The sequence below is a fragment of the Pseudophryne corroboree genome, chromosome 5, assembly GCF_028390025.1.
Source record: "Pseudophryne corroboree isolate aPseCor3 chromosome 5, aPseCor3.hap2, whole genome shotgun sequence".
Lineage (NCBI taxonomy): Eukaryota > Metazoa > Chordata > Amphibia > Anura > Myobatrachidae > Pseudophryne > Pseudophryne corroboree.
The window spans coordinates 744,645,216-744,668,190 of NC_086448.1; positions in this window are offsets into that span (position 1 = coordinate 744,645,216).

Below are 22,975 nucleotides of genomic sequence, written 5' to 3' on the forward strand. Positions count from 1 at the left end.
ACAGGATCTGTCCTTCACAAATCCATGTTGATTCCTTTTAATGATCTAATTGACTTCAAGGAACTTCTGAATACTATCTCTTAGAATACCTTCCAATACTTTCCCCACTATAGATGTAAGACTAACTGGTCTATAATTACCCGGTTCAGTTTCACTTCCCTTTTTGAATATAGGCACTACTTCCACTATACGCCAGTCTTTGGGAACCATATCTGATATTACTGAATCCTTAAATATCAAAAATAGCGGTTTTGCAAGTTTAGAGTGAAGCTCCATTAGAACCCTTGGGTGAATTCCATCGGGACCCCGTGACTTATTAATCTTTAAATGTTTTAATCGGTCACAGACTACCTTCTCGCTTAAATAAGTACCTATCAGTGGGATATTCTCATTATTGAGATTGTGTGTTAGTCCCTGAATTGGGTCCTCTCTAGTAAATACTGTTGAAAAAAACTCATTTAGTGTGTCCGCTATGTCATTATCATTTTTGCTTAAGACTCCCAACTTGTCTTTTAAAGGGCCTTTACTCTCCTTCTTTAATCTCTTGCTATTAATGTATTTAAATATTTTTTTGGGATTCTCTTTGCTTTCCTTTGCTACTAGTTTTTTAGTTTCTACTTTAGCCGCTCTTATTTCCTTTTTGCATATTTTGTTACAGTCCTTATAGTGCTGAAATGACTCCGCTTCCCTGTCAGATTTGTATTTTTTAAATGCTCGCCTTTTCTTGCCCATAAGTTCCTTTATATTTTTGTTAAGCCACATCGGTTTATGATTATTATTCCTTTTTTTGCTGCTCGTAGGAATAAATTTGAGAGTGTTTTTAGCTAGCAGGGATTTTAGTACATCCCATTTCTCCGTAGTATTTTTTCCTAGAAACAAACCTTCCCATTCAATATCCCTGAAAAATGCCCTCATCTTTTCAAAGTTGACTTTGCTAATGTTTAGAGTCCTAGTTGAGCCAGTATAGGACTGTTTATGAAAACTAATATTGAATGTGACCATATTGTGGTCACTGTTTCCTATGGGTTCCCCTACTAAAATACCTGATACCAAATCCCCATTGTTTTTTAATACCAGGTCTAAGATTGCATTGTACCTGGTAGGTTCCTCAATTAGTTGGACTAAATAGTTATCATTTAGTGTGTTTAAAAAAACATTACCCCTAGCAGTGTCACATGAATTGTTTTTCCAGTTTATCTCTGCATAGTTAAAATCTGCCATCACTACTAAGTCCCCTATTCCTGCTGCTCTTTCAATTTGCTTCAGTAACAATTCCTCATCAGATACATTAATACCAGGCGGCCTGTAGCATACATCCAATACTAACTTTTTTATTCCTTTATCCCCGCATGCAATTTCTACCCATAACGTCTTGACCGTGTCTACAGTCCCCTCCTGAATATATTCCCGTATATCAGGTTTTAAAAACGGCTTTACGTAAAGACGCACCCCTCCACCCTTTTTATTTAGTCTGTCTCTCCTAAACAGCGTATAACCCTCTAGATCAGGGCTGGCCAAACCGGTCCTCGAGATCTACCAACAGTTCATGTTTTCCTGGCCTCCTGGAGATCTGTAGAATTGTCAGTTAGGAATGAATGCCGCACATCTTAATTAGTAATGACTACACCTGTGCACCAGCTAGGTGGTCTGGAAAATGTGAACTGTTGGTAGATCTCGAGGACCGGTTTGGCCACCCCTGCTCTAGATTGATTGTCCAATCATGAGATTCATCCCACCAAGTTTCAGTAATGCCATAATATCATACTGTTTGCTTGCTGCAATTATTTATAGTTCACCCTTTTTACCAGTAAGGCTTTTAGCGTTCACATACATACAACTAAGATAAGTATTTCCCCTTGCGTTAGGGACATCTTTCACCTTATGTAGCAACGATGACCTGTAATCGTCATTATTTAGTGCTTTGGTAAAATCTCTTTTAGTACCCATGTTAGTAACCTTACCGCCTGCTCTTACCCTCCCCCCAACTTTTCCCCCATTTCGTTTACTACTGCCATCCCCACTATTCTCACTGCATGACCCGTAGTTTCTAGCTAAACCCTCCCCCCAGGCTCCTAGTTTAAAATCTCCTCCAACCTTCTAACCAACCTTCCCCCCAGCACCGCTGCCCCCTCCTCATTCAGGTGCAATCCATCATGACAAAAGAGATGGCGCCTGACTGACTGAGAAGTCCGCCCAGTGTTCCAGGAACACAAACCCCTCTTTCCTGCACCAATCCGTAATCCACACATTTACCTCCCTAATCTCCCTCTGCCTCCCAGGACTAGCGCTTGGCATGGGTAATATTTTGGAGAATATTACCTTAGATGTCCTTGCCTTAAGTTTCTTGCCTAAGTCCCTATAGTCTTTCTTAAGGACATCCCACCTTCTGCTAACTTTGTAATTGGTGCCAACATGCACCAAGACCGCCGGGTCTTTCCCAGCCCCTCCCAACAATCTATCGACCCGGTCCGCGATGTGCCGTACCCGACCACCCGGGAGACAAAAGACTGTACGGCGATCACGGTTCCGGTAGCAGATTGATGCTGTGAAAAGGCTGCTGCTGAGGAGAATAATCCGCCTCCTTCTCTGCCCCATCCCGCCTGTGATCCTGCCCTGCTCAGTGCTGTAAATGCTGGGACGACAGGCCAATCTCCGCCCGCTGTATGTTAAATATGTAAGGTTTGCAGGGATAGGCTGACTCTATTCCAAAGGGTCCTAGTTCTCCTTGCTTAGCTTCTCACTCTCCTTAGGGCTCCTCGTTTGAGGTAAAAAGGTACATTTTTTCACACAACACTTAAGGTCACTGGGAGAGCTGTCTGTACCCTTTACACAGCAGATAACATACTGTACCTCACAACTGTCCCATTTTTGGGGGGGACTGTCCCATCTGCGGGCGACGGGCCGCAGTGTCTCGCGGTGGGGTGGGGGCAGTTGGGAGGCTCCCTGTCACTAATTGAGTGGCATACTGCAGCTGTGAATAGACATGTGCACAGCGTCTAGTCACGGGAGGCAGAGAGGCTGGGGGCATGGCCTGCAGCTTACAGAGTGGTGGCCATGCCCCTATAGTGACAAAAACAGAGGCATGGCTCTCGATTACGTGCATTCCCACAAAGCCATGCCCCTTTTTCGTATACGAGCATGCCTTCGGTGCTCAGGACAGTGACAATGTTGGGAGGTATGAGATTAGCAGTTGCTGACTATCAAGCTTTCATTTAATGCATTTAAGAGTCAAAATATGTATGTCTCCTTTTCTCCTATTGCTCTCTGAGAGGTTTGGCAATGTTTAGTTCAAGTGACAGGTTAACTTCTGATAATTGAGGCACTATCCTTTGCTGACTGGAAATGAGGTACCTATATCTGAAATCTATATATATAAAAGGCAAATACCACTGACTCATCACAAAATCTCATTGAACCATAAGGCTGCACTTCCTTAGAGCAGTCCATTATTCAAAATAGGGGAGCCACACCCAGTGATGTTTGACAGTGTTTGGAGGTGGCAGTTGATGTGGCTCCCCTATTTGAACAATGGACTGCTCTGCAACTGCAAGGAAGTCCAGGAACAGAGCATTGTGTCCTCCCCCCTCCGCGACTTGGTATCGCCAGCACCATGCATTCTTTATAGCCCCGGCTGGGTGGGGTGTCTTAACTCTCTTATGTGAGGGGGGAATTATCTCACCCCATTTAACTCCTTTGTGGATGGAATTTTGAAAAATCCCTTCTTAGTAGGTGCCTAAGTCACAAAAGCAAGCTACTGTCCAAATTTCAAGTTCCCAGTCCTTATCGTTCAGGAGATTTTGTGATGAGTCAGTGGTATTTGTCATATATATATATATATATATATATATATATGTGTATTTCATTAAGTATAACATGAGCGCACAGCTATATTATTGCATATATTGGAATTAATGATCAACTGAAAACAAGTTACAGTATTATGAGAAATCAGCCATTTCCATGCATCAGGCAAACCAATGTTTTATATATTGATCAAACAACGCTATAATTGACCGCAAAGTGGAACGGGAGATGATAAATGGGAGAGTTGTTGAATACACCAGCACTATCACACGTACATGCACATTCTGTTACACTTTAAGAAGAACTATTATAATTCTGTGTCTCACTGGTAGAGAGTGACACTGGTAATATAAAATGTTGTTTAATATGGAATATGCAAGTAGTCATGTTTAATTTGCTTTTCTACAAATCTTTGGTATGGTCATAGACTATCGATGGTTTCCACTGTTGATGGCAGAAACCTGATGTTTCCCCACCATCACTAGCCGACGAGGCGACAATGTTTTCTTTCATCCGCATCTAAAGGACACAGAGTTTAGCTCTGCCCCTGTGTTGTATCACTAAGTTCCACCCCTGACTTGATTGGGTCACAGCCAGCCACATCCACTAATGACCATCCCTAAAGCTGGATACACACTAGGTCATGCCGATGTGCAGGGCGATTACACTTTGCCCTCCACATTGGGAGATTGTTCCGACGCTCATTAATATCTGCTTAGTGTGTACTGGCAATCACTGTCCTGTCCCTCATTAATATTCACTGCATCTCACGTGAGGTTGTCTGACTGCACAAAATGGCTGATTTGTTATTACAATTCGCCGAGGTAGGACGAATCAGCATGATATCGTGCAAGTGTGTTCCCAGCTTTACCATTCCCAGAAGAAAGTCTTGGGAGATACGATTATGTCCAAGATTTTAGCAGCTTTTGCCAAAGCGTGAAGGCCAATATACCTACCTTAGCACTCTCCAACACTTGCATTGTTTTTATATATGTAAATATTTTAACATATTTATTTTTTCACCCCTATAGGTTGCATTCAATAAGTGTCGGAAGACAGATTTAGGGCGGAAGGGGTTCCGACCTATTCATTAGGGCCCCGTATTTTTCAACAAGTCGGGAAATCCGACTTGTTAGAAGCCTGTCGGAATGCAAGCGTATTTTTAGCCACGTTTCCAACCATGTCAATCTGACTTTAAAAAAAGTCGGATTGGCAGTGTCGGGAAAGGGCCAAACCTGTTGGGTTTGGCCGCTGCACTGAATACTGACCTGAATACTGAACTGTCGGATCCTTTCCATCGGAAAGGATCCGACAGGTATTGAATATACCCCTATAACACTAATACATGCAATATCTGCTCCTATCTATCCTATGTTTCCTCACATTTCACTTTCCTCACTAGTGTGGTGCCTTGGGGTGGTTCTGGCTAAAGTTTTTTTGGGGGTGTCTGTCCTGCACCGTAGACTTGTTAGGGACCGGCAGTATAGTGGGGTCCCGTGACACGGGTTTCAGGCTTAAATGCATTTAACTAAAACTCCACTGGTTATTATAAATATGCAAAAAGCCGTATATTGCAAATTGTATTATTATTATTTAGTAATGTTTGCATAGTGCACCGGCACCCGTTCTCTCTCTGTGTGTAGCACTACAGGTCTCAGCTGGTAGCACCTTCATTACTAGCAGTTAGGGTTTGAAATCTAGGACTCGTTTCCTTAGAGATACGATTATGTCCAAGATTTTAGCAGCTTTTGCCAAAGCGTGAAGGCGAATAGGTCACTGCCACCAGATGTGCCTTTGATCCCATACTTGGATCTGAAGTTGATAGAAAGATCATATGAAGCCTCACTGTAATCAGATATCAACATTAGTTTAATCGTTCTTTAGGACTCCTAGATAAGGAGCAGAAGGCCTCGCTCCAGAATATGTTTCACGCCTCCTCAACTTGCAAAGCTTCCAACAAAAACTCTTTGATAAGTGTATTTAGTATTATTTTTATAACTACCAGTTAAATATATAACACATACATATTCCGCAGCGCTTTACAGTTGATATTTGCAATCCCTGCCCCAGAGGAGCTTACAAATTTATTAAGTTAATGGAAGTTTATACATCAGTTTGCAATTCATAGTCAAGAAATACTTGGATTCAGGGAGTTGCTGGTATAATAATTCAGAGGCAGTTTTACATCATACCCCATTTTCTAGGCACTTTGAATATGATGAAATAGCATATTTGTAAATAAACATGATGGCCAGAACGAGAGATAGATGTTACTAAAGAGGGCAAAAGGTCATATGGAAGAATTGTGGACGAAACAATTATCCAAATAAAATTAGTTGATTTCCAACAATGATCTAGCTGTAGGTCCTTCCAAGAAAGAAGATTTACCAAAATTGGTGTAAGTAGTATTGGCTAGGTAGTAAGAATGTATAACTGGAACAGATAAGCCTCCATGAAGTTTTCTGTTTCAGTAGGCCAGCCAAAATACTGGACTATTTTTTTAAACCAATTGAGGTGCGTCTTTCTGTAGATGCTTGATTACTGGATTTGGCCGGTGTAGGATAAATACAGTGGGCCTAATACAGAGTTGTACGCGAACGAAACTGTGATTTTCCAGGCTATGGAACTGCTCTTGGGGGTCATTCCGACCTGTTCGCACGCAGTGGTTTGTCGTTGAGGTGCGAACGGGTCCAGAATGCGCGGCGGCCGCATTGCGTGTGCGCGACATTGCCCGGCGACAGGGGTCGCCGGGTTACGTCGCATCCTACGAAGGAAGCGGTCGCAGAGCCGACCGCTAAGAAGATTGACAGAAAGAAGGCGTACCTGGGTGGATCCGGACCATTGGAGACCGTTTTTGGGGAGTGGAAAAGAAAACGCAGGCGTGTCCAGGAGAACGGAGGGCGGATGTTTGACGTCAAAGCCGGCTCCAGCATCGCAGAGATCGTCGCACAGGGTAAGTATTTCCAGGGCTAGTCAACTTCTGCTTGAAATTTTCTTTAGCTTAGCAGGACTGCACAAGCGATCGCAGCCCTGCTATGCTAAAATACGCTCCCCCATAGGCGTGTGCTAGATGATCGCAGCAGCAGCAAAAAGTTGGTGGCTGCGATCAACTCGGAATGACCACCAATGTTCGCAAGTAAAGTTGCCGCCCAGATATGAGGAGATGCCCACTGGACCTATCGTAAACCCATTCGCAACTGCGCAAACATTCACAACCTACACAAAACATCTACTGCTCGAGTAGGTCTATGGCTATGCAGACTGGCCGCAGCAGTAGCGACGCAAGTGCCATGTTTCTCTGCGTACATGATCGTAGCTGACGCCAGATACACACCCTGTTAACGGCCATGACTCGCCTGTGTTTTTGCCGCCACTCCCCGATACCACCCCCAAACGATCACTTCCTGTCAATCACTCTGCAAAGAAATCCTCACCGCAAGCGGAATGGCAAAGCCACTTTTACACAAACGCAATGCGACCGCAGCGCATGTGCAGTCTGTCGATAATCGCTCAACTGCAAAAACATCGGCCATAGCGTACAACTCTGAATTGGGCCCATGATCTTCAACAGATATTCTCACAGCTGTTCCTTTACCAGACTGTAAGGGTGTGTACACACGGTGAGAAATTTTCTTTCGATTTTGACTATATAGTCAAAATCGCAAGAAAAGTTAGTGCAGATTGCAAGGTGAAAGTCACCTTGCGATCCCGATGCACGATCCCGCCAGGTCGGGATCGCAAGAAAAGATAGACTGTGCAAGGCAAGTCAATCATTGCTAGATCGGTGTACTATCTAGTTCATCTCACATGTCAATGACATCTCACATAAACCAAAATCGTAAGCACACATAGTCCATATCTCAAGAAAAGTTAGTCAAAATCTATGCTATCTGGGCTCCGGGGAGTTCAAGGAAAATCGCAAGTAAAAATCGGGCATAGCAAGGATCTCACCGTGTGTACACACCCTAAGAGTGATGGCAACAAGAGATTTAACATTGCTGCCATATAATGACTCTTATGTGGGTGTAAGGCATATAATAAATAGAAAGTTCTGTGACCATTACACCCATAACTAAAGTAAATTTTCTATATCTGTATCCTTGTCATTTCTTAGGGGTTTATAAATTGGCGCTAACTAAAAATTTGTATTGTTGCCTAAAGCAGCAATACCAATTTTGTTAGCTTCACAATTTGGCAATTTGTGGCTGCTTTCGAAGCTTCAGCAAAAACCTTTCACCTGTGAGAGGGGTTTTTCTCCTTTACTGACAGCCCAGCGCTGCCGGGGGTTGATTACAGTGAATGCACACAATGAGCCGGATTCAGGTCCCATCGCTAATCCGGAAGAGTCGCAATGTACTGATGTTCGGTACATTGCACATATTTAGGACCCGTACTGCGCATGTGCAGTATGGGTCCTGCGTCGACGCTTGCAAATCGGCTGCAGACGTCAGGTGATTGACAGTCTGCAGCTGTTTCGGGGTGTGGAGGGGGCGGCAATGATATCTGATTCACAAAACAGGCATGACGCCTCCATTTTGCAGCAGTGCCAAGGCCAGGAATTCCATCTTCTGGCCTCAGAGAAAGAGCTGCGGTGGCCTGTCTGTGTTTAACCTCAGGGGTTACTTACTTAGCCAGCCAATGGTGACGCAGGTGATCCAATGCTGCATCCTCGGACACAGCACTGGATCACACATGCATGCAGGAGGCGTCTACTTAGACCAGAAGCCTCCTGCTGCATTACCACATGTAAGCATTGCTGCAGCTTCCAAGGAAGCAGCAGCTTCAGTATGCTTCTACAACCGCACCTGAATCAGGTCCAATGTTTTGATCCCGTGTGGATGAAGTGAGTCCTTTCCAACTTTGCAGGTCCCCATTGCCATGTTACAGTAACATTTTCTCAAGCATTGCATTTCATTGCTTGTTAAATTGCATAAGACCTCTGTCCCTGTATCGCAGTGTTTCCTAACCTCAGTCCTCAAGGCACACTGATAGTTCAGGTTTTAAGGATAGTCATGTTTGTGCACAGGTGACTTAATTAGTACCTCAGTTATTTTGATTTAGCCATCGGTCAGGCCCATCTTAACAGCATTGTATTCCCTGGGCAAAGAAATGCCCTGGGACCCCTATACATCCATTCACAGGAATCAATTAAATAAAATCATAACATTCCCCTCCTGCGGTCCTCCATACAGTGAATGGCTATCAGCATTCTGATTGGGTGGATGGCTCCAGCCATCCACCCAATCAGCATGCTGACAGACACTCACTGTCTGGCTGCAGGCTGGGAGGAAGGTAGAAAATGCTGCCTAAATGCTCAAATTGTGTGACCACCACCCGCCCCTGCTCAAAGGCCCCTATAATTGTGGGGCCCTTGGCAGCTGTCCAGTGTGCCTATATGTTAAAATGGCCCTTTCATCTGTGCTCAAGTATGAATATCACTAAACCTGGACTGTTGGTGTGCCTTGAGGACTGAGGTTAGGAAACATTGCTATAGAGAGCTATGGGAATGAAGGTAAGCAGCACCAAATAGGTGAGCACAGGGGAAATCTCTGATTTCTCCAGTGTTAACAATTTCAGAAATTAACGCTATAGTATTTTATTCAATGTTTAAAGGGCCCCATACACTAGAACGATAATGCCCGATTTCAGTCCAATTCGGGCCAATATATTGGGTGAAATCGGGCATCTTCGTTGTGTTTCACACCTGATCCGATCCGATGCGCGTTCCCATGAGCATCAGATCAGATCACCCTAGATCCAACATATCACGAGTGCTGCACTCGTGATATGTCAGATCCCGCAGGAATGGCTGGGATCGTATAAGATACATCATATGCAAAAGGACCGCATACGATATATCTTATACTATCCTGCCGCCCGGGTGGCTGCCTGGATGTTGAAGGGAAATCTTATACGACATGACGGACCGTCATGTTGTATAAGTGTATGGGGCCCTTAAGACTATAATTTGAGATAGGATTGTGAGTTTTGTAGGGTGGCGATAGGTCTAGTAAATGTATGTATTCATACTTACCGACTTCTTTTCTGTCCCCTCCAGGAGGGGTTAGCCAGGTCGGCTCAGTGGGGGGAGGAGGGGGGGGGGTGTCACCGGAAAGTGGGCAGAACAGTAGGCGTAATACAATTGCATCATCATGGCCCCGCCCCCTACTACACAATGTCATTACACTGTGAAGTAGGTGGTGTGGCCATGATGACGTGATTTAGCGCAAATCGTGCCATCTGTTGACCAGACCATCTGTGGCAGCTGGCTCGCAAGACTATCTTACTTTTCCAGGTTGCCGCAAGTGACACTCAATTTTCGGGAGCACCTTGGCTGTTGCAGGAGAGTAGGCAAGTATATATGTATTAAGTCTGCAAAACTAAATAACTGTCTGTAATATAAATACGATGTACTTCTAGGCCAAGTTTGGAGTGCAATACTTTATGGAGGGGTCACTCAGGCATTCCTGTCTTGTCCCAACTGTTCTACAGTAGCCAGAAGGCCAAAAGCTGAAATTTGGCCATAGGGATGTGCATGAAGTGAACCAACCAGTGGCGTAACTACTGCCCCCGCAGTCCTCGCGGTGGCTTGGGGGCGAGGGGCTGCGGGGGCGCCACTGATTTAGAACAGATTGACATGCGGACGAGCGTCCGCATGTCAATCTGCGATCTCCTCTCCCTCCTTGCTGCGGTGCCTGCTCCCCCGGCTCCCCCCCCCCATGTGTTGGAGGGACACGAGCGCATCGCGCGTCTCTCCTGTGTCCCTCCTGGCTCTCCCCCAGCCGGTCTAAGGAAGCAAGTGCCGTTCGTGAGCTCTGATTGGCTCACGAACGGCACTTCCTTTATTAGACAGCTGGGGGAGAGCCAGGAGGGACACAGGAGAGACGCGCGATGCGCTCGTGTCCCTCCAACACATAGGGGGGGGGCCGGAGGAGCAGGCACTGGGGCATATACCCGGCACTGGGGACATATACCTGGCACTGGGGGGGCATATACCTGGCACTGAGGGCATGTACCTGGCACTGGGGGCATATACCTGGCACTGGGGGTGCATATACCCTGCACTGGGGGCATGTACCTGGCACTGGGGGCATATACCCGGCACTGGGGGGCATATACCCGGCACTGGGGGGGGGCATATACCCGGCACTGGAGGCATATACCTGGCACTGGGGGGGAAGCATGCACTAGGGGGGAATATCTGGCACTGGGGGCATGTACCTGGCACTGGGGGCATATACCCGGCACTGGGGGGGCATATACCCGGCACTGGGGGCATATACCCGGCACTGGGGGCATATACCTGGCACTGGGGGGAAGCAGGCACTGGGGGGGAATATCTGGCACTGGGGGCATATACCTGGCACTGGGGGCATATAACTGGCACTGGGGGGGCATGTACCTGGCACTGGGGGCATATACCTGGCACTGGGGGCATATACCTGGCACTGGGGGGGGAATATCTGGCACTGGGAGAATATCTGGCACTGGGGGGGCATATACCTGGCACTGGGGGCATATACCTGGCACTGGGGGGGCATATACCTGGCACTGGGGGAATATACCTGGCACTGGGGGGCATATACCCGGCACTGGGGGCATATACCCGTGACTGGGGGGGCATATACCTGGCACTGGGGGGGGAAGCAGGCACTGGGAGGGAATATCTGGCACTGGGGGCATATGCCTGGCCCTGTGGGGGAATATCTGGCACTGGGGGCATATACCTGGCACTGGGGGGGGGGAATATCTGGCACTGGGGGGTCATATACCTGGCACTGGGGGCATATACCTGGCACTGGAGGGGGGGGATATCTGGCACTGGGGGCATATACCTGGCACTGGGGGGGAATATCTGGCACTGGGGGGGAAGCAGGCACTGTGGGGGAATATCTGGCACTGGGGGGGGGGCATATACCTGGCACTGTGGGGGAATATCTGGCACTGGGTGCATATACCTGGCACTGTGGGGGAATATCTGGCACTGGGTGCATATACCTGGCACTGTGGGGGAATATCTGGCACTGGGAGCATATGTGGCACTGGGAGCACGGCCCTAGCAACAAGCACTACCCCCTAGCAACAAGCAGGACACCCAGTGCATGAAACCCCTGGCAACGAGCATGACACCCTGAGCATGAAAACCCCTGGCACCGTGCATGGAACCAAGAGCATGAAACCCCTGGCAACGAGGAGGTAATTTAAAAGTAATTGGAAGCCTTACTGTAGAACTTAATGTGTAATGGGCATTACGGTGTGTGGCATAATGTATCACGGACATTGCGGTGTGTGTCATAATGTATCAGGCATTACGGTGTGTTGTATACTATATCACGGGCATTGTGTGGTATGTGGTATAATGTCTCAGGATCATTGTGGTGTGTGTCATACTGTGTCACAGACATTGTGTGTGCTATAATGTATCAGGGGCATTGCAGTGTGTAGCATAATGTATAACTGGCATTGCGATTCCTGTCATAATGTGTCACAGGCATTACGGTGTGTGGCATAATGTGTCGGGGGCATTACGGTGTGTGGCATAATGTGTCGGGGCATTACGGTGTGTGGCATAATGTGTAGGGGGCATTACGGTGTGTGCATATTGTGTCATGTGCATTATTGTCAGTGATCGCAAAAACGCGCCATGGCGCGTATTTTACCCAGAAACAGCTGCCCGGGACTCACATTTAGAAGATGAGCGGGTCCCACAGGACGCGCTCATCTGAATATGTGTTTGCATGTGTTAAGCCTGTCAGCGGAATGCAGGAGGTGACTGGCTGTTTCCTCGGCCAATCACCTCCTGTAGTCTCCATCCAATCACAGCCTGCAGCATCTCCCGCTTTGAATCCTGCTCCCCGCCAGCACATGAATCTGTGCTGCAGGGCTGACAGACTGGCCCCGCTCATCCGGCTCCACTGCCGCTCTGCCGCCAGCACCCTCCTCTGCAAAAGGGAGTACAGCTCCGGATCTGCCCGCCGCCACCCCCCTACCCGGGACCCGCTCAACGCCCCACCGAGACCCGACAACTACCTTCCAGCAGGAGCCGTCCGGGCTGCGCAGCTCCCGCTGTAGGTAAGCAGTAGACAGTGCTGCATCGCCCCGCTTCACCTGGAGTAGCTGGTGCAGATGCGGGATGTCCGGGGGCTGCAAGCTCCGTGTGTGCAATGTGAGGCCGCTCAGAGTGTCAGGGCCTCACTGACACCATTTTTCTGACAGCACAGTGCAGTGAGGGCACTGGCACAAGTAGCCAGCCGGCGCCGCAGCATGAAGGAGCTATCTGTGAAATCGCAAGCAGAGGCTGGCAAGAAGGAGCTCCTCCGATCGCTTCCCCTGACGGGCTGGCCACTGCTAAATATACCAGTATATCAGTACAACTGTGCAGTGACACTGACTTTCCCATTGCACCTGGGGCTCCACTACTTTGTCACAGTTGGAACTGATTATCGGTATATTTAGCAGTGGCCAGCCCGTCAGGGGAAGCGATTGGACGAGCTCCTTCTTGCCAGAGAACAGCCTCTGCTTGCGATTTCACATAGAGCTCCTCCAGGCTGCGGCTACTACAGGCGCAGGCTGGCTACTTGTGCCAGTGCACTCACTGCACTGTGCTGTCAGAAAAAATGGTGAGTGTCAGTGAGTTGCTGCTGGGGGCGGAACCACTTGTGTCAAACGGCCCCTTCGTGCAACTGGAGGTGATAAGTGAGTGGTTACTGCAATGTGCCTCAGTGCTCTACCAGGCGCATTGTGTATAATAACGTGTTCTACCTGGCGCAATGTGTATAATAACGTGTTCTACCTGGCGCAATGTGTACAATAACGTGTTCTACCTGACGCAATGTGTATGATAACTTGCTCTACCTAGCGGCAATGTGTATGATAACTTGCTCTACCTAGCGGCAATGTGTATGATAACATGCTCTACCTGATGCAATGTGTATGATAACTTGCTCTACCTAGCGGCAATGTGTATGATAACATGCTCTACCTGGCGTAATGTGTATGATAACGTGCTCTACCTGGCGCAGTGTGTATAACGTGTTCTACCTGGCGCACTGTGTATGATAACGTGCTCTACCTAGCGGCAATGTGTATGATAACTTGCTCTACCTAGCGGCAATGTGTATGATAACTTGCTCTACCTAGCGGCAATGTGTAGGATAACATGCTCTACCTGGCGCAATGTGTATGATAACATGCTCTACCTGATGCAATGTGTATGATAACTTGCTCTACCTAGCGGCAATGTGTATGATAACATGCTCTACCTGGCGTAATGTGTATGATAACGTGCTCTACCTGGCGCAGTGTGTATAACGTGTTCTACCTGGCGCACTGTGTATGATAACGTGCTCTACCTAGCGGCAATGTGTATGATAACGTGCTCTACCTGGTGCAAAGTGTATGACGTGCTGTACCTGGTGCAAAGTGTATGACGTGCTGTACCTGGTGCAAAGTGTATGACGTGCTGTACCTGGAGCAAAGTGTATGACGTGATCTACCTGGATCAGTGTGCATAGGAGGTTCTACCTGGTGCAATGTGTATAAGCGCCACTACTGTGTGGTGTAATGTGAATTGACACTATTATGTGACCACGCCCCTTCCCTGTGAAGCCACGCCCCTAAAATTTTGCGACGCGCCTACGCCGCGCACTACCTGTTCTTTGTGGTCTACGTGGTCTAACACCAATTCACTTTCTGCCTAAGGGCACCAAAATGTCTAGTTACAGCTCTGGTGTAGGGTGTCCTGCATGCTACACAGCCCAGCAGCATTGTCACCCCATCCCCCCCATCTTGCAACACTTTTGTAGTGTCCAAACAAGATTAAAATTAATAAGAACCTTCATTCCGATGGGACCCAGAAAAAGACCGGTAGGACCCCAATTTTTAAAAGTGAAGGGTCCCTGGGACCCACTTTTTTTTTGGCTCAGCGCGATCACTGATTGTGTGTGGAATAATGTCTAAGGGCCATTGCCGTATGTGGAATAATGTATACTGGGCATTACTATAAGGAGGAAAAATGACAAATAATGTAAGGGGCATGAATCAGGATTATTTTTCTTTCCTGTGGTGGCCAACGTCTGGGCGTGCAGGTTGCAAAACTGGGGTATAAGGTAGTCTTTTCCTGCAATGCCACGCCCTCCACGCAAAGCCACGCCCATTTCGACAAAGCCACACACCCTTTTTGCCAGCGCGCGCCGCAGGCAATTACGGGGTGTATGGGGGGGGGGGGGCGCCGAAGGATTTTTTGGCTTGGGGGAGAAAAATTTCTAGTTACGCCACTGGAACCAACAGTGGAATTAAGGGGTCAAGAACTTCTAATTATTTAGAACCTGAAATCTGTATTTCCAGTCAACCCTGTAAAACAACTTTTGTTCTGACTATCAAGTGATGAAAGAATCGCAGGTCTGTCATGTTTGCGTGATTAATCAGCTTTGTGATTGTGAGCCTGTCAGCCAGTGCTAACCCCCAGAAGCTCTTTGTGTGATGTAAACTTTTTTCAGTAGTGCAATATAAGGTGTACAATACCCAAAACATTAATGTGTAACACCAATCACATATAATACATAATGGTTTCGTTGCACTCAAATGAAAAACTACTCATTTGTATCTTTTCCAGTTTTGAGGATAATGACAAAATGTGGTTATCAAAGATATAGGGGGGAATTCAATTGTTTGAAAAGTAGGTTGGGTGTCTGTTTTTTTCCTGTCTATTAGATAGGAAAAACAGACACCCAACTGACTTTTCAAACAATTGAATACCACCCATAATATGTAAATATATAAGTAATCATTCGAGGTGCAGGAGCATAAAACCATTGTAGGGAGTTTGAACCCTGGGGCTTCCCTGCCCAACATCCAGCTCACATCGGCATCAGTGCAAAATGGTGCAGTACGAATGGTGACACTATACAGAATACTAAAAGTGACAGTCTTCTACTCATCATACAGTTTAATGAATACACTAGTATATGGCCAATAGTTCATGGATATCCACTTACCTTTTGTTGAAGCTGTCACAGTGAAACGCGCTCAGGTGACCTCTATATGCCTTTGTGACCTTGCCATGTCCTTTTGCCAGCAATCACTTCTGAACGTTAGTCCCTTCATTGTCTGTTACAGACAGCCAGAGGTAGATGTAGTAAAGCTTCTAAAAATGAAAAGTGGTGATGTTGCAGATAGCAACCAATCAGATTCTGTCTATAATTTTCTATGATGTAATAGAGAAAAGATAGCTAGCATCTAATTGGTGGCTATGGTTAACTCCACCGCTTTTAATTTTTAAAAGCTTTAATAAATCTAGCCCCCAGTGCGCCTTGCAGTCTCCACGCAGCTGAGCGCTAAATGACACCTGCATGCCTCCAATCTTCCACTGGCGCTGCCAATAACCCACTCTACCGGAACACTATCACTGGGTCATTCCCATACCCCTGTCACATCTCCAATGCCGGATCCCACCTGGGAATTGGGAACGGGTCCTTCCCGGGTGGGATCCGGCATTAGAGACTCTCCTACCCCTTTCGCTGGCTTCCAGACCCGGCAATATGCCGGGTCAGTTGCCATAGCGGCGGGGGGCGGAGTCGGTGGCAAAGGTGGAGGCGGCGCTGGGAGATGAGCTCATCTCCGCACCACCTCTCCCTATCTAGTAAACGGGTCCCAGGTTGCATTGACCCGGGAATCTGTTTATGCAGCCGCTGACCCGGTATTCAACCCGGGAATAACACTGCTTATAACACGGGTTGAAGTACCGGGTCAGACGACCCGGGAATTCGGACTTGGAGCTTTCACACCGCACACTGACCAATATGCCGGGTCGATACCGGATTATTTGTGTGGTGTGAAAGGGGTATTAGGAGCGTTGACTGTGCACTGCTTTACCACACCGTATTGGACCCCCGTCAGCTGACTCGTCATACTCTGCTATTGTAAATATCTTGTGGTTTCCTGGAGGGATTCTGATGCGGTAAATGGACTGAAATTTATTCTGCCTATTATGGCTCATCGCATGGTGTCCTGGAGACTTTCCTTTAGGTACTAAGGTGTTATAATATTTTTTCCCCCCGCATATCTTTGCATACCTAATTTATAACATTATAGGCAGGATACATGGTGTATCGCATTGTGATAGTCGCATGGTGTATCGCATTGTGAATGTGATGCATCTGACAGTCATCGCATGCATTTCTCCATTTACTAACCCTGTATGCATTAATATTTTAGCAAAGGACAGCTCTCGCAGGGTGGGATGCATGAAGCATCGCATTTTACATGCATTGCATGTCGCCACTCTTCACAAGCTAACTGCATTTATTAATGCCATATGCGTGATAACAAATCACAAAGAGCTGTCCTTTCCAATAGGAGAACTTCCGGGTATAGAAGCCAGGAGTCCTTCTGCGCAGGGTGTGCTGGGAGGGATCCCGTTGGATCTCACTCAGGGGGCATCATGGAAAGTAGCCCATAGGCTTTTAAAGGTGACATCGCCCAGAGCATACGACCTCCGAATGTATCGCATTCCAGAGCTTGGTGCCTGTGCAGTAAGCAGGCAAACCCCCGAAAACAGCATTTTCTGAGGTTTGCCCGCATTTTTAGCATTGCTGCATCCCGCCCTATGTGTCTTTTATAAGTAATACATCATTTGTATTTTATTGCTACACATTTTCCTGCTACTCCTGATAATGTTCATTTATGTATAAATAAATTGCCATTACTATTAGTGATGAGCGGGTTCGGTTCCTCGGAATCCGAACCCCCCCGAACTTCACCCTTTTTACACGGGTCCGAGGCAGACTCGGATCCTCCCGCCTTGCTCGGTTAACCCGAGCGCGCCCGAACGTCATCATCCCGCTGTCGGATTCTCGAGAGATTCGGATTCTATATAAGGAGCTGCGCGTCGCCGCCATTTTTCACTCATGCATTGGAAATGATAGTGAGAGGACGTGGCTGGCGTCCTCTCACTTTGTTTCAGGGGGCTGCAGTGCAAATATCTTTATTCTGGGGACCAGCAGTATTATAGGAGGAGTACAGTGCAGAGTTTTGCTGACCAGTGACCACCAGTATTATACGTTGTCTGCCTAAAAACGCTCCATGTCTGTGCTCAGTGTGCTGCATATATCTGTGCTCACACTGCTTAATTGTGGGGACTGGGGACCACCAGTATTATATAGGAGGAGTACAGTGCAGAGTTTTGCTGACCAGTGACCACCAGTATACGTTGTCTGCCTGAAAAACGCTCCATATCTGTGCTCACACTGCTTTATTGTGGGGACTGGGGACCAGCAGTATTATATAGGAGGAGTACAGTGCAGAGTTTTGCTGACCAGTGACCACCAGTATTATACGTTCTCTGCCTGAAAAACGCTCCATATCTGTGCTGCATTGTAGTATATAGTAGGAGTACAGTGCATAATTTTGCTGATCACCAGTATATAATATATAGGAGTACGGTACAGAAGGCCACTGCTCTACCTACCTCTGTGTCGTCAAGTATACTATCCATCCCTACCTGTGGTGCATTTCAGTTTTACACAGTTTGCTGACCACCAGTATATAATATATAGCAGTACGGTACAGTAGGCCACTGCTCTACCTACCTCTGTGTCGTCAAGTATACTATCCATCCATACCTGTGGTGCATTTCAGTTTTGCACAGTTTGCTGACCACCAGTATATAATATATAGCAGTACGGTACAGTAGGCCACTGCTCTACCTACCTCTGTGTCGTCAAGTATACTATCCATCCATACCTGTGGTGCATTTCAGTTTTGCACAGTTTGCTGACCACCAGTATATAATATATAGCAGTACGGTACAGTAGGCCACTGCTCTACCTACCTCTGTGTCGTCAAGTATACTATCCATCCATACCTGTGGTCCATTTCAGTTGTGCGCAGTATATATAGTAGTAGGCCATTGCTATTGATACTGGCATATAATTCCACACATTAAAAAATGGAGAACAAAAATGTGGAGGGTAAAATAGGGAAAGATCAAGATCCACTTCCACCTCGTGCTGAAGCTGCTGCCACTAGTCATGGCCGAGACGATGAAATGCCATCAACGTCGTCTGCCAAGGCCGATGCCCAATGTCATAGTACAGAGCATGTAAAATCCAAAACACAAAAGTTCAGTAAAATGACCCAAAAATCAAAATTGAAAGCGTCTGAGGAGAAGCGTAAACTTGCCAATATGCCATTTACGACACGGAGTGGCAAGGAACGGCTGAGGCCCTGGCCTATGTTCATGGCTAGTGGTTCAGCTTCACATGAGGATAGAAGCACTCATCATCTCGCTAGAAAAATTAAAAGACTTAAGCTGGCAAAAGCACAGCAAAGAACTGTGCGTTCTTCTAAATCACAAATCCCCAAGGAGAGTCCAATTGTGTCGGTTGCGATGCCTGACCTTCCCAACACTGGACGTGAAGAGCATGCGCCTTCCACCATTTGCACGCCCCCTGCAAGTGCTGGAAGGAGCACCCGCAGTCCAGTTCCTGATAGTCAAATTGAAGATGTCACTGTTGAAGTACACCAGGATGAGGATATGGGTGTTGCTGGCGCTGAGGAGGAAATTGACAAGGAGGATTCTGATGGTGAGGTGGTTTGTTTAAGTCAGGCACCCGGGGAGACACCTGTTGTCCGTGGGACGAATATGGCCATTGACATGCCTGGTCAAATTACAAAAAAAATCACCTCTTCGGTGTGGAATGATTTTAACACAAATGCGGACAACAGGTGTCAAGCCGTGTGTTGCCTTTGTCAAGCTGTAATAAGTAGGGGTAAGGACGTTAACCACCTCGGAACATCTTCCCTTATACGTCACCTGCAGCGCATTCATCATAAGTCAGTGACAAGTTCAAAAACTTTGGATGAAAGCGGAAGCAGTCCACTGACCACTAAATCCCTTCCTCTTGTAACCAAGCTCCTGCAAACCACACCACCAACTCCCTCAGTGTCAATTTCCTCCTTACACAGGAAAGCCAATAGTCCTGCAGGCCATGTCACTGTCAAGTCTGACGAGTCCTATCCTGCCTGGGATTCCTCCGATGCATCCTTGAGTGTAACGCCTACTGCTGCTGGCGCTGCTGTTGTTGCTGCTGGGAGTCGATCGTCATCCCAGAGGGGAAGTCGGAAGACCACTTGTACTACTTCCAGTAAGCAATTGACTGTCCAACAGTCCTTTGCGAGGAAAATGAAATATCACAGCAGTCATCCTGCTGCAAAGTGGATAACTCAGGCCTTGGCAGCCTGGGCGGTGAGAAACGTGTTTCCGTTATCCACCGTTAATTCACAGGCAACTACAGACTTGATTGAGGTACTGTGTCCCCGGTACCAAATACCATCTAGGTTCCATTTCTCTAGGCAGGCGATACCGAAAATGTACACAGACCTCAGAAAAAGAGTCACCAGTGTCCTAAAAATGCAGTTGTACCCAATGTCCACTTAACCACGGACATGTGGACAAGTGGAGCAGGGCAGACTCAGGACTATATGACTGTGACAGCCCACTGGGTAGATGTATTGCCTCCCGCAGCAAGAACAGCAGCGGCGGCACCAGTAGCAGCATCTCGCAAATGCCAACTCGTTCCTAGGCAGGCTACGCTTTGTATCACCGCTTTCCAGAAGAGGCACACAGCTGACAACCTCTTACGGAAACTGAGGAACATCATCGCAGAATGGCTTACCCCAAATGGACTCTCCTGTGGATTTGTGACATCGGACAACACCAGCAATATTGTGCGTGCATTACATCTGGGCAAATTCCAGCACGTCCCATGTTTTGCACATACATTGAATTTGGTGGTGCAGAATTATTTAAAAAACGACGGGCATGCAAGAGATGCTGTCGGTGGCCCGAAGAATTGCGGGCCACTTTCGGCATTCAGCCACCGCGTGCCGAAGACTCGAGCACCAGCAAACAGTCCTGAACCTGCCCTGCCATCATCTGAAGCAAGAGGTGGTAACGAGGTGGAATTCAACCCTCTATATGCTTCAGAGGAGGAAGGGGGAGCAGCAAAAGGCCATTCAAGCCTATACATCTGCCTACGATATAGGCAAAGGAGGGGGAATGCACCTGACTCAAGCGCAGTGGAGAATGATTTCAACGTTGTGCAAGGTTCTGCAACCCTTTGAACTTGCCACACGTGAAGTCAGTTCAGACACTGCCAGCCTGAGTCAGGTCATTCCCCTCATCAGGCTTTTGCAGAAGAAGCTGGAGACATTGAAGGAGGAGCTAAAACAGAGCGATTCCGCTAGGCATGTGGGACTTGTGGATGGAGCCCTTCATTCGCTTAACCAGGATTCGCGGGTGGCTGAAATCAGAGCACTACATTTTTGGCCACCGTGCTCGATCCTAGATTTAAAACCTACGTTGTATCTCTCTTTCCGGCAAACACAAGTCTGCAGAGGTTCAAAGACCTGCTGGTGAGAAAATTGTCAAGTCAAGCGGAACGTGACCCGTCAACAGCTCCTCCTTCACATTCTCCCGCAACTGGGGGTGCGAGGAAAAGGCTAAGAATTCTGAGCCTACCCGCTGGCGGTGATGCAGGGCAGTCTGGAGCGAGTGCTGACATCTGGTCCGGACTGAAGGACCTGCCAACGATTACTGTCATGTCGTCTACTGTTACTGCATATGATTCTGTCACCATTGAAATGGTGGAGGATTATATGAATGACCGCATCCAAGTAGGCACGTCAGACAGTCCGTACATATACTGGCAGGAAAAAGAGGCAATTTGGAGGCCCTTGCAGAAACTGCCTTTATTTTACCTAAGTTGCCCACCCTCCAGTGTGTACTCCGAAAGAGTGTTTAGTGCAGCCGCTCACCTTGTCAGCAATCGGCGTACGAGGTTACTTCCAGAAAATGTGGAGAAGATGATGTTCATCAAAATTAATTATAATCAATTCCTCCGTGGAGACATTCACCAGCAATTGCCTCCAGAAAGTACACAGGGACCTGAGATGGTGGATTCCAGTGGGGACGAATTAATAATCTGTGAGGAGGGGGATGTACACAGTGAAAGGGGTGAGGAATTGGACGATGAGGAGGAGGTGGACATCTTGCCTCTGTAGAGCCAGTTTGTGCAAGGAGAGATTGATTGCTTCTTTTTTGGTGGGGGCCCAAACCAACCAGTCATTTCAGTCACAGTTGTGTGGCAGACCCTGTCGCTGAAATGATGGGTTTGTTAAAGTGTGCATGTCCTGTTTATACAACATAAGGGTGGGTGGGAGGGCCCAAGGACAATTCCATCTTGCACCTCTTTTTTCTTTCATTTTTCTTTGCATCATGTGCTGTTTGGGGACTATTTTTTTGAAGTGCCATCCTGCCTGACACTGCAGTGCCACTCCTAGATGGGCCAGGTGTTTGTGTCGGCCACTTGTGTCGCTTAGCTTAGCCATCCAGCGACCTTGGTGCACCTCTTTTTTTATTTGCATCATGTGCTGTTTGGGGACTATTTTTTTGAAGTGCCATCCTGTCTGACACTGCAGTGCCACTCCTAGATGGGCAGGTGTTTGTGTTGGCCACTTGTGTCGCTTAGCTTAGTCACACAGCTACCTCATTGCGCCTCTTTTTTTCTTTGCATCATGTGCTGTTTGGGGACAATTTTTTGAAGTGCCATCTTGTCTGACACTGCAGTGCCACTCCTAGATGGGCCAGGTGTTTGTGTCGGCCACTCGGGTCACTTAGCTTAGTCATCCAGCGACCTTGGTGTAAATTTTAGGACTAAAAATAATATTGTGAGGTGTGAGGTGTTCAGAATAGACTGAAAATGAGTGGAAATTATGGTTATTGAGGTTAATAATACTATGGAATCAAAATGACCCCCAAATTCTATGATTTAAGCTGTTTTTGAGGGTTTTTTGTAAAAAAAAAAAAAACACCCGAATCCGGCAAAAAAATTTCAGGGAGGTTTTGCCAAAACGCGTCCGAATCCAAAACACGGCCGTGGAACCGAATCCAAAACCAAAACACAAAACCCGAAAAATGTCCGGTGCACATCACTAATTACTATACTGGTCGTTTATATAGTTTATTTTTTTTATTTTTTATAAAATATTGTAATTTATATAATATATATATTTTTATACTATTTATCCATTAATATTACACCCTGCGTATGGTTGTACTATTTTGAGAGCCACATACTTTCCCATAGTCCACTGTTCCTTCCTAGCAGAT